The sequence below is a fragment of the Equus asinus genome, chromosome 27, assembly GCF_041296235.1.
Source record: "Equus asinus isolate D_3611 breed Donkey chromosome 27, EquAss-T2T_v2, whole genome shotgun sequence".
NCBI lineage: Eukaryota > Metazoa > Chordata > Mammalia > Perissodactyla > Equidae > Equus > Equus asinus.
The window spans coordinates 12,845,848-12,858,793 of record NC_091816.1 but is presented as its reverse complement, the minus strand read 5'-3'; the positions used below and the strand labels follow the sequence as shown (position 1 = coordinate 12,858,793).

The following is a 12,946-nucleotide window of genomic DNA, read 5'->3' as shown; positions in this document are numbered from 1 at the left end:
CCTTTGGATCACATCCTAAAATGTATAACTTAAAAAAAAACAAAAAAGCTGAGTCAAGAGTAAGATTGATTAAAACTGCCCTGAGGGTGAAGAAATCTGGACTTGGTCGAATGGGTAAGCAGTTAGTGTCCCCTAGCAGAGGAGCTGGTTGCACAAGGAAAACTAGATTGACCTCGCTCTTTTGAAGGGCAAATTCCAGACCCCTTAGCTCTGGAGGCCTGCCATGTAGTATGCATTCCAGATACCCTTTAACCTTAGAAAGGCTGACTAGGCAGTGTTGGTGATGTCTTAGCCACTGTAATAAAGTTATAAGACCTAAACAAACAAGGTCTCAATTGTATATCCTTAAAAAGAATCAGTATATTCACTCATGCTTATTGGCACAGAGTAAAGACTGAATATTTAGATACTGGTGAATACTTACCAAAAGCACAAAAATATAAGTTAGATGGCATGGAACTCAGGATATTAATCAACTATTAGCAAAGAAACTTAAGAAAACCTAAACACATGTTAGATCTCCTAAATATGACTATGACTTACAACTACTCCTAGGCATTTAGTGTAAAGGCATAACCTAAGATATAGAAAAGCTAAACACCCAAAGATGATGTTATGTCTAAATGCCTATTTAGGTATAATAATTTCTCTACTGTTAGTTATCATATAGAAAAATGTTTATGTAATAAAAGTGAAAAAAGCAAGATTCAGTAGAAAACTACATTTTAAAAGATTTGAGAGAAAAGAGAATCTAAATAACGAAATATTTAAAGTCTACTGGTAAAAATATAAAAGACCAACCATACCAGTGTTAGAAAGCACATACCATTTGGTCCAGCAATTCTATGTTTAGGAATGTATCCTACAGAAATAGTCACATATGCTCAAGGGCCCAAAGATACATGTAGAAGGATGATCCTTACAGCACTGTCCTAGTGATTAACTGGAAACAAGTTAACTCTCCATCAGGAGGCAAGTATCATTGTAGGGAAATTATTGTACATTGAGTCTATGGAACACTCTGCAGCCATTTAAAAGGATAAAGTAGCTCTCTATATACTATTACTGAAAGAGTTGTAAGACATAATATTAAGAGACAAAAAGGACGTTGCATATGTATTCCATGTTTCAATGTGCATTTATATATACTTGTAAATATATACACGCATTTAAATAGTTCAATCAAATACTTCAAATTGTTAACAGTCATCTCTGAGGAGGGAGAAAACTTTCATATTTTACACTATACACTTTTAATAATGGGAATATCGTAATTCATTTAGACAAAGAAATAAACCAAATGATTTCATCTGGCAGTGGGATTTAGATAGGTGATTCTTTGATCTCTTGTCTATTTTCAGTATTTTCTATACAGTAGTCCCCCCTTATCCATGGTTTCAGTTACCCATGGTCAATTGCGGTCTGAAAATAGTGCTATATCACAATGCCTACATCATTCACCTCACCTCACTTCACCTCATCACGTGGGCACTGTATCATCTCACATCATCACAAGAAGATGGGGGAAGACAGTACAATAAGATATTCTGAGAAAGAACACTTTCACATAACTTTTATTCCAGTGTATTGTTATAATTGTTCTATTTTATTATTATTGTTGTTAATCTCTTACTGTGCCTAATTTATAAATTAAACTTTATCACAGGTATGTACCTATAGGAAAAAACACAGTATACACAGAGTTCGGTACCATCTTCAGTTTCAGGGGTCCACTAGGGGTCTTATCCCCTGCGGATAATGGGAAACTACTAAAATACAATTATTTTTCTTTTATATGTAAACAAATGTCTTCTAGACATAATTTATTTCAGGTGCTTACAGCTCTGCTGATCATGACCATAAGGAACCAGGTCGGCTCTCTGTATGCCCAAAGAATACAAGCCTACTTCTTACAGCAGAGTATTTTCTAGGTGTCCTATGCTGAAACCTGAACCACATATGCACTTGCCAAGGGACTTGACATGAAACGCTGGATTAAAAGGAACATGCCCAAATCTCATCAAGACTGCAAATGTTTGAAAGAGGGGGTTTTATTGAATAGTGACCTTCTATTCCTCTAGTTTTCCAAATGCTATTTGCTAACAACATACCTGCTACAAATTCATTATAATCCCATTATTTGCTATATTCTGCACTCAAGAATTATAAGGCAGTGAGTTACGTTTCTATAATCTCAAGTTTTCAGTCATTTGGGATTTCTTTTTCCTAGAAAGAGATAGGTAGGTCATATACTGTCTAGTCGTGGACTTGGATTTTTAATGAGATTCTGCCACAATAAGGATTCATAAGGCAACGGAAGCAGGAACTCATAGGACTGAGCGAAGGGTGCAGAATTCAAGCTTAATAACATAAAGGTATCGACACCTACAGCAGCATTACAAGCACACTATTCAGAAAGTACTTTATATTAGCAATTAGAATCATTTATGGCTTTCTACCCAGACTGCCTCCCATCTAACTAAGCAGAGGATATGCTATTTCTCAACCACTGATATTTGACAAAGTTATGGGGATAGACGGAATGAACCAATTCTAAATAAAGAGGAAGACAGGTGTCTCCTATGCGGTAGAACAGAGGAAGGCAGCCAAATCCCCGTGGGAAGAGTGCTCCCAGCCCCTTGGTGGGGTTGATTCCATCATCAGACGTGCCTTTTCCAGTTCATTTGGCAGGTAAAGTGATTCCCGGACCCTTTAATCGACACCTTTATGCCCTGCAGTCTGCAGCCTAAGTTCACTAAGAGGCTTCAATTGGGACAGAATCCAAAACCAAATTCTTCAAAAGTAGAGATGTTTTCAACATATTAAATAAATTCACTCCGCTTGTCCTCCAGTGAACCTTTTCTGGCTTCCCGGGAACCTTTAAAAGGAATTCAAAATCTCATAAGGCACCAAATGTTCTGAATCACTCTCATATATCATCAATTTACTCCTCATGAATATCTGAAGCTATTTCCAAGTTATGGAAGGCAATTTTTAAAAAGTTTGGAATGCTTCTTCTAAGGACCAAGATGGCCTGACTCTCACTGGTGGCCAAGTGTATGACTGACTTTGCTTTATTTTTTAGAATTTTCTGCCTTTTTGGCTTCACAATTTTTTAACTTGCAACCATTCATTCACCCAGAAGTACTGGTTAAGCACTCGCTCACTTGGGCCTGGCATTATGCAAAGGAAAGCACTTGGATATAGTCCTTGAGCTCACGGAGCCCACAGGCCTAAGCAGAGAGAGACTCTCAGTCTATCCAAGATGCTGACTCAAGAGGCAGCAGCAGAATCATGCGACATTCCCTAAAATTGTGGAGCCTTGGGCCAGAAATCAGAGGAAGAGGATGGTGGAAAACTGTGACCTTCTGGGGCCAGAGAATCTGTATTCTAGCACAGCACACTTTGGGTCTTGGGGCTATGGTTGAAAGGAAGACTGTGACTCTGAAATACTACTGGTCCTATTTTGGCAGCTCCGAGTTAAGTAACAGGCCTCCAGGGCTTTCTGCAGCTGTTAGAAATATTAGCTTAGGTATACTTAGGTTAGGTATACTTCACCACAACACAACTGATTATCAGATGCCTCTGACTTGGAAGGGAAGGAAAGAGCAATTAGTTACATACAAATATGGGGAACCCAGGGATGCAGAGCTATGTACAGTCATGCTCAACTCTCTTCCCCATTCTCTGACATGCGCATTAGCTTGTTGGAGAGAGCACAGCCGTAGTCAGACAGAGATGAGTCTGAATCCCAACCCTCCCGCTTACTGGCTATTGGTGGGTAAGTTTCTAAATCTCTCTGAGCTCAGTTTCTTACTCCAAAGAATGGTAATAATATTATAATTAATAATTATAATAATACTATTATTACATATTACAATTACAATTAATAATGGTAATAATATTATCATGGTAATATAATATATATTATATATATTTATTATATTATATATATAATATATAATAATAATAATGGTAATAATATTATTAATGGTAATAGAGAGCTTTTGAGAAGATTAGAGATAATGTATATAAAGCTCATCTTTTTAAATTTCTGATAGATCTGATCATGATGCTGACCCCTCTGAATTATTTCTGCCATCTGCTGGCTCCCCCTGTGCACAAAAGGCAGATGGGAGAGAAGAGATAAATGCCCTCGGTGGCTGGCTGCCTTTCAGAAACATGTCAACTGACTGCAAAGCACGCTTACCTCCCAGAATGTGGCACCAACATGGCAGGTTCTCAGGGCTCTGACTTCCCAAAGGGGCACATAGCTGATACGACCTGAAACATACAACTTTCCACTGGCAAATTCCCTTGCAGAGCCCCCATCTCTGGGCAGACATTAACCAACAATAAGCTGCAGGAACAGACACAAGTTTCTTGTACGCAAGTACACCCAGCACCAGAGACTCCTGCCTCCCTTTCCAAATTGACAACCCATCTCTCCCTGTTCCGACCTGCTGTTCAGAATCCTTCTGTTCAGTCGGCCTGCCAGCATTGGCTCACAGTGAGGACAGGGGGCCCTCCAAACAGGGACAGAACATGTGAAGGGTCTGATGATCCATGTGGCAAAATTCAGGAGCTTCACCATTTTTCCTAGGGCTGGCCCTCTTACCTTCAATTCTGCCTAGACAGGTGAAAACGTCACATTGCCCACGCCGGTGGTGAAAGGAGAACTTGGTTAATCTACAACTGCACCTGCTAAGAATGTCACCTGTGCTTAAGTAATAGTAAACTACTTCTAGTGTTCCCCTTCACAGAGTTCCCCCATCACAGAGTTGCCTATAATTTCCTCTGTTTTCCTTCTTTGCATCCTAAAATCTAGTTCAAGGCTGGTATGTGGAAGGAGCACTTAGAAAATGGATTAGTCATCATTTACTAAGCAAAACACTATTGATTCACCGACCTATTCTTTTTGCAACTATACATTGAGTACCTACTTAGAGCAAGACTGTTCCAGGGGCTTGGAATATATAGGTGACCAGAACAGAAACTCTTTGTTGAGTTTCATCAGCTTCACACCAACAATGAATAAATAAGATACTGTCTGAACACCACTTGGCCCTGTTCCTGGACGACTCTAACACCAATTACAATGTGGATTATTTCCCCCACACCACCAAACAATTAACTCAATTCTGACACTCTGGCCCTGGAGATAGCATCAGATTCCACAGTTTAAGGGCTCAGTCCTTCAAGACAGCTCCATCCCCCTACTTCAGATGCCAATCACAAGTTGTCACGTGTGCTTCTGACTAACCAGCTCTAGATGGGAGGTTCCAATGACCTCCTTCCTGGGTTTGATTAATTTGCCAGAGTGGCTCACAGAACTCAGAGAAACATTTATTGACTAGATTACCAGTTGATTATAAAAGGATATAACTCAGGAACAGCCCGATGGAAGAGATGCATAGGGTAAAGAACGGGGGAAACAGCCTGAGGCTTCCATGCTCTCTGGGTACACCACTCTCCCGGCACCTCCACATGTTCATCAACCCAGAAACTTCGAACCCAGGCCTTTTGGGGTTTTACTGAGGCTTCAGTACACAGGCATGATTGATTGAGTCACTGTCCACTGATAACTGATTCAACCCCCAGCCCATCTCCCTTCTCCCTTTCCTGGAGGTCAGGGGGGCAGGACTGAAATTCCAACCCTCAAATCACAGGGCTGGTCCCCCTGGCAATCAGCCCCCATCCTTAGGTTCTTTCCAAAAGCCACTTCATTAACATAAACTTAGATGTGGTTGAAAGAGGATTGTTATGAATATCAAGACACCTCTATCATTCTTATCACTGAGGAAATTCCAAGGGTTTTAGGAGCTTGGTGCCAGGAATAGGGACGAAGAACAAATACATATTTCTTATTATAAATCACAATATTACCCTGGCACATATTAAATGTTCAATATCCACATCTTTATCTTCACATTTCAGATAAAGGTTAGTCCATAAAGGCATCTAGTTTTAGAAAGAAAAGTATTCTGTGTAAAGTGGAATCTAACGCATGAAAATGAACTGATGGAAGAGGCATTAATAAAGGTTGGAACTAAAATAGTTTGGGCTGAATACTTAGCTAAGCAGGACATTTGATTAACATAAACCTCCCAGTCCCGGGGACCGTCCAATTTAGAAGAATTGTTCCTCTGGGGTATCCAGGGTGACCTAGACATGGCTGTGAGAGTCAAAACTCCTCCAGAATGTCTCTCTCTCCTACGTGACACCACTGCAATGGTATCTGGCCCCACATCTCCTGCCCCCAGCTCCCCAAAGAAGAGGATCTAGGATCCCACATGCTATTTAATCTCTCATCTTGTAACACCCAGTGAATAAATGGTTACTAACTATGACACTGGAATCCACTTATAAATGCCAAAGGTTACGAGTATTTCCATACAATTCCTTCAGTTCCACTCTAGGAGAAAACCTTCTCTTGCTACTTGTTCAAAGCACCTTTTACAAAGAATAGGAACTCTGAGGGATTCAGAGGCAACCTTTCTTTCTTCCGGTCCTGCAGATTTACTGGGTTCTGAATGGTGAAGCAATATGATACTAAGACTGATGCAGAAGATTAAACAATCCACAAGGTAAATCGAAAGACCAATTTCAACAATAGCATTTGCCTACTTCAACCAACCCCACCCTTTAGGATCACTCCTTTATTTGGCACCTACGAATATAGGTGTGCCACATTTTATGAAACTCTAAACCCATGAAACAAATTAGGATAATTTTCTGGTTTTTAGAGATACTTGTCAATACTGAAGGAACTAACAGCAGGGTTCCTTTGAACTGTGTTCTCCTTTTAGTAACCATACATTTAAAAATACATGTTCAACCTCGAGCCATTATGCTAAGTGAAATAAGCCAGGCAGAGAGAGACAAGTATTGCATGCTTCCACTCATATAAGGTATCTAAAACAGGCAAATTCAGAGTCAAAGAGTGGAATGATGGTTGCCAGGAACTGGGGGAGGGGGCCTGTAGGAAATGGGGGGTTCACACTCAACAGGCCCAAAATCTCAGTTCAGCAGGATGAGTAAGCTCTAGAGATCTGCTGCACAGCGCTGCACCTCCAGTCAACAATACTACACCGCAGGCTTAAAAATTTGAGAGGGTACATCTCATGTTAAGCGTTCTTCCCATAAAAAAAAAATAGCATGTTCCGCCCTATGGGGATACAGACATCATAACATCAAGTGCACGTTCTCATCTCCAAGGTGGGTTATGATTTACATGTTGCTAAGTAATTGTTTTCAGCTAGATGAATGCAAACAACATCTACCGAGCCGAGCAGCCTGTTCTCAGGCCGCTTTTAAACCCCCACCTCTCCTGCTGGCCCCTCCAACCGTTGCAGTGCAGCACAGTTCACACTGACGTTAACGATCAAGAAGGCTTTTGTTAGGTACAAAGTGCCAGTTATAAAATAAACGCGTCCTGGGGATGTAACATATGGCATTAGTGACTGCTGTTAATAATACTGCATTGAATATTTGAAAGTCACTAACAGAGTCGATCTTAAAGATTCTCATCACAAGAAAAAAAAAATTCTGTAACTAAGTCTGGTGATGCATGTTAACTAGATTTATGGTGGTGATCATTTCCCAATATATACAACTATCGAATCCTTATGTTGTACACCTGAAACTAATACAATGTTATATGTCAATTACACCTCAAATTAAAAAAAGAAAGCAAGAAGACTTTTTTCCTGGTGATCAACATTTACTACCCCAATGCTTGTTGGCAAGAACTGCACGCCTATACCACAAGAACCCGGTTACTCTTTATCACAGAATCAGTACACTCAGCAAGAACACAGACACGTGCTCCCACAGGTCCTGGGGCAAAGACAGAGTAAGTGAGAAAGAACTTTTCCTCAAGCTGAGTCTTCCCACGTCCGTCTGCGTAGGCAGAGAACTGAACGGCCAGGCAGAGCTCCCAGAAGGCACGAATTCACCTCAGCTTTGGGCGATCTCTGCATTTCTCCTTGGTCTACATTGAATCATGGGAGAATATTTAGCTTTCTGGAGACTTCAAAAACTAAATTCAAAGATTATCTCATGTACGTTTCCGCCCTCAGAAACGACTTAATCACAGTAGGTCACAAGAGATTACTCATCTTTAATCGAATTCTAGGGAAAAATAGATGATTTCTTTCCGTTTCCCATTTTTAATGTCTAACCTAATATTCTACTACTATAGTTTTTTGCCTGATCCAGAAAAACAGACAACTTAATAGTGGAATCATACTATTAGAGCTGCCTGTGCCTCTTTTTTTTTTTTGAGGAAGATTAGCCCTGAGCTAACATCTGCTGCCAATCCTCCTCTTTTTGCTGAGGAAGACTGGCCCTGAGCTAACAACCGTGCCCATCTTCCTCTACTTTCTATGTGGGATGCCTGCCACAGCATGGCTTGCCAAGTGGTGCCATGTCCGTACCCGGGATCCGAATCAGCGAACCCCAGGCCACGGAAGTGGAACGTGCAAACTTAACTGCTGCACCATTGGGCTGGCCCTGCCTGTGCCTCCTGACCTAGTTTATCCATTAGAAGTTTGATAGCAGTTTTAGCCCGTTGCTTCTTTTAGTTTGAACTGAAGGGGATCAGGACACACCACTCCAAAATATGCCACTTTGGCACAAGGATTATTTTGAGCTGAACACAATTAAGAAATAGCAGACACAGGAAGAACTCCCTGACCTCCCTCTTCCTACCTAGAAGCCCGGCATAAATCTCGCTTTGTGAAGGCGTCCCTCACCCCTCTCTTGTCTCAGGAAGAGAACAACTCTTATCACTGGAAATGGAAAGATAGCACTGAGGGGGCCGGCTGGGTGGCAAAGTGGTTAAGTTCATGCACTCCGCTTTGGTAGCCCCGGGCTCACCTGGCACAGACCTACACACCACTCGCCAAGCCATGCTATGGTGGGGTTGCACGTAGAGGAACTAAAAGAACTTGTAACTAGGATATACAACTGTGTACTGGGCCTGCGGGGAGGAAAAGAAAAAAGCAGATTGGCAACAGATGTTAGCTCAGGGCCAATCTTATTCACAAAAAATATATGTATATTTCAGGGTGGAAAGGAGAACCACACCTAAAAGAACTAAAAGGAAACAGTTAGGGTGGGGTTGTAAACAATGGGAATGTGCTGGTTATGCAGGTACTAAAATGCCCCTTTAAAAAAAAAAAAGATAGCACTGAGATGAATCTGCACCAAAAAACCTTATTAAAGTAACGCTTATCTTCCATTAGTTCACCCCATATATTTACCTTCCCACAATTCACCACAGCAGAAGCCCAAACTCCCTTTCCCTTGTCTAGTCGCTTCTCCACAATGTATCACCCTTTGTTAAATTGGTATTAAGCTCCCAGGCCTTACTGCTTCTTTTTCTCACTTCTTTCGGTGATGTTCCCATGTGCATACAAAATGAACCTTTTCTCCTGTTAATCTGGCTATTGTCAGTTTAATCTGCAGGCCCCAGCTACTAAACCTAAGAGGGTAGAGGAAAAGTTTGTCCTCCTCCGTTGAACACAATATGGGGCAAAATCATCTCATACCTGACCCTCTTAACAGTTTAAAGGAATAAATTCTATGAAAGAAAACTGAACTCTCAGGTACACCAACATGTCACTCATCTTGAAAATACATATCTTCTTTTTTTTTATTTTTTTTTAATTTTTATTTTTTTCGGATGTACATCACATTTCGAATTCTCTATACATTACATCATGTTCACCACCTGAACACTAATTATAGTGCATCCCCTCACATGTGACCCTAATCACCCTACATATCTTCTTGAAAGGGGTCTCCTCATTTGTATCACAGAAGAAAAAAAAAGCCTTCTGGAAAAGGAGTCAGGAAATCAAGGGAAGCAGTCACACCACATAGACACCACCCTTGGCAGGCATGTGAGGCTGGTTAGCTCCGAAGCATGACATGATGAAAGCAGGAAATGAATGACTCTAGGACCAAACTCATTGTCATCTGACGCCCCAATCAGGCAGGGTTCATTAGATTCATTCTAATGCTTTCATGGAGTGAAAGTCTGCACACAGTTCCGGCTTCCCACAAAGGCCCCACATTGTGTGTGGCTCATGTACACCAGAATCAGAATGGAGCTCTTTAAAAATATATCTGCTGGGCCTTCGCTCCAGACCAACTAAATCAGCTCTGGGGTGGAGACCCACGCGGTAGACCCTTAACCAAGTGTTTTCAGAGTAAATGATGTCTGGTACCTAAGAAGCAGGAATAAGGTTTCTCCCTCGTAATTGAGAACAATGCTTAAAAACATTCATCAAGTCACAATTACTCCACACAATTACACCAAAGCCATGGTTTCTGATGGCTGGGCTGCTAATTCCACAGGTTATACTACACTTGGTTTGTTTTCAACCACATTTTAGCTGACACTCAATTTGCTCCTCAGTAATGTGAGGGTCCTGGACGAGAACAATGCTTCCTAAATTTCTGCATCAATCTGTATGAGTCCAATCCATAATGAAATGAAAACAATGGGACCCTTCTAGTGTTTCATAAAACTACAAGTACTCTTTAAAGTGCAGTTCTTTACTTGAAATTATAAGCTTGCTACTTTTATTAAAATATCATTCTTGATTAAAATGATAGTGATAGTAGAATTTTTTTAATGGCCATTACTCTAAAAGAATTAAGTCAGCAAGCTTACGTTAGCGCCTCCATTTTTTAAAAAACTATAATCAGACTGGATCCGTGGATCTCCAAAATCACTTCCAGCTCTATCACTCCATGATCCGAACTTTCACAGAGGAAGGCTTAAAACAAAAACTTGAATTTTTTTTTAATCGTTACAAAAGTACTGCATGGAAAATTTAGAAACTACAGATAACCACTACAATGTCAGCTCCCTGAGGACAGAGATTTTTATCTGCTTTGTTGCTTGATCCCAGCATCTAAAAAATACCTATATACCTGGCATACGAATTAATAAACAAGCAAACAAAAAAACTAAAACAAAAACAAAATATCATCCCATGACCTGGAAATAACCACGGCTACAGTAAGGCTAATTTGAACCTCCCATGTGAATTCGTCCATGGCAACTTAAAAAGATGTACCAGGCTTTAGAATCAATGTATGTTATTAAGGAAAAAATTAGTTGGAGAGTGAATATTAAAGAAACTCCCATCTGACTTTCCCAAGGGACATCTCTCAATAGTACCACTACCAGAAAACCACTCCTATTGTCACTCTCCTACTCAAAACCCTTCCACAGTTTATTGCGCTTTCAGAAACTCTACTTTTTTTACCACAACTTACCCATCAGCTTCTCTATCTCTTACTTCTATTAGAGACACTTCTGCTCTAGTCACATTTGGTGACACAACATCTTCTGCCCCTATGCCTCGGCCCCTGACCTTTCCTTGCCAAAGAATGATATTCATCTGTTCAAGCTGAGAAAGAAACGATCTCCTTCGCGAAACCACCCCATGATGCTCAGGCAGAAGTGATAATTCCAACTCTTCTCACAAATTCTGTAGTTTGCTATTACCTGCAGCAACGAATCCAGAGCACCTCACTTTGGGATTGTCCACATTTTGCTCCCCCACTATACTGTAAATTCCTCGAGGGACGGGACCTTTGTTTACAAATGTTTGTATCTACCCCATTCTCTCAGCCAGCCCCAATCCAAATACTTAGCACTTAGAATACAAGAAATAAGGACGTGAGCAAATGAAACGATGTGCTTCAGACAGCTTTCCCCAGACCTGCTTGGAAGTCGCTGCATGTAATCAGTTCATTCCTGCAGCTGGGGCTAGCCCAAATAACTGGAATCTCACCAAATCTGAACTTGAGTCTTAGCAACTGGTTGTACCTTCTCTGATATTCAACGCCTACCTAACACCCTTCCTTGTAATTCCAAACCAAAAACCGGTTAGAGAAGAGCCCAAACGGAATTCCATAAAAATGTCCAATAGGGGATTTGCTGAGATATCAATGCTTCCAGGGGAATAAAAGCTGCAGCAGCAGCAGGAGATAAGTCAGGCCAGGCCCTCTCTGGGGCAGTAAATGGCTGCCCATCTCGAGCTGTCCTTTGATTGCTCTCAGTAGTTTCTCTCTGAGTGTATTCACATTCTAACAGGAACCTAAAAACCAGGTCAGCCCCTTCTTGGTTAAAACCAGTGGAACCAGACAATGATGACAGATGCCACATGCTGATTATGACATAAACAGGGAAGAAGGACGATAGAAAAAAGGAGCAAGGTACAAAGATGAGCAGTTACCAAGTGCTTTCACCAGTTGTCCAGGGGGTCTCTTAGTGGCACCCCACAATCTGCTTTCTGTAGAGACAGACATTCCTAAGAGTCTGTCTGGACTAAGATGTCAAGGTGCAACTGGATAATTAATCACCTTTCCTCAAAACTTTCATTTTGAACTTGAAAGATGAGCAGTGGACAACGGAGTCAGCCCTTTCACAGCTGTCAATTCCGAGTTTCATTCATTTCACACACAGTTATTGAGGAAGGTATTTTGTTAAGGTGATAAGAGGTACACAAACAGCCCTAAGGGATTCCCAAATTAGTATCATTTAAACATCAGTCTCCAAAGGATTTTAGAGGACCCATCCCCAACCCCAGGTTTCTCTTAGATACAACATTTTACTTGTTTTTTAAAGATTGGCACCTGAGCTAACATCTGCTGCCAATCTTTTTTTTTCTCCCCTCCTTCTCCCCAAAGCCTCCCAGTACATAGCCGTATATTTTAGTTGTAGGTCCTTCTGGTTGTGCTATGTGGGACGCTGCCTCAGCATGGCTTGTTGAGCGGCGCCACGTGGCGCCCAGGATCCGCACCAGCGCAACCCTGGGCCGCAGGGAAGCAGAGCGCCCGAACATAACCACTCGGCCACCGGGCCGGCCCCACAACATTTTACTTTTAGCAGCAAGTACCTCACCCAAGTCTTGTGACAGAA

The 12,946-nt window shown here is 41.2% G+C and overlaps 1 protein-coding gene across 1 annotated transcript in view; it reads right to left on the bottom strand.

The window, feature by feature from the left end:
* Window positions 1-12,946, bottom strand: part of GSR (glutathione-disulfide reductase) — a 42,237-nt gene that overhangs the window by 27,946 nt on the left and 1,345 nt on the right. The gene's annotated exons all lie outside the window — the stretch shown is intronic.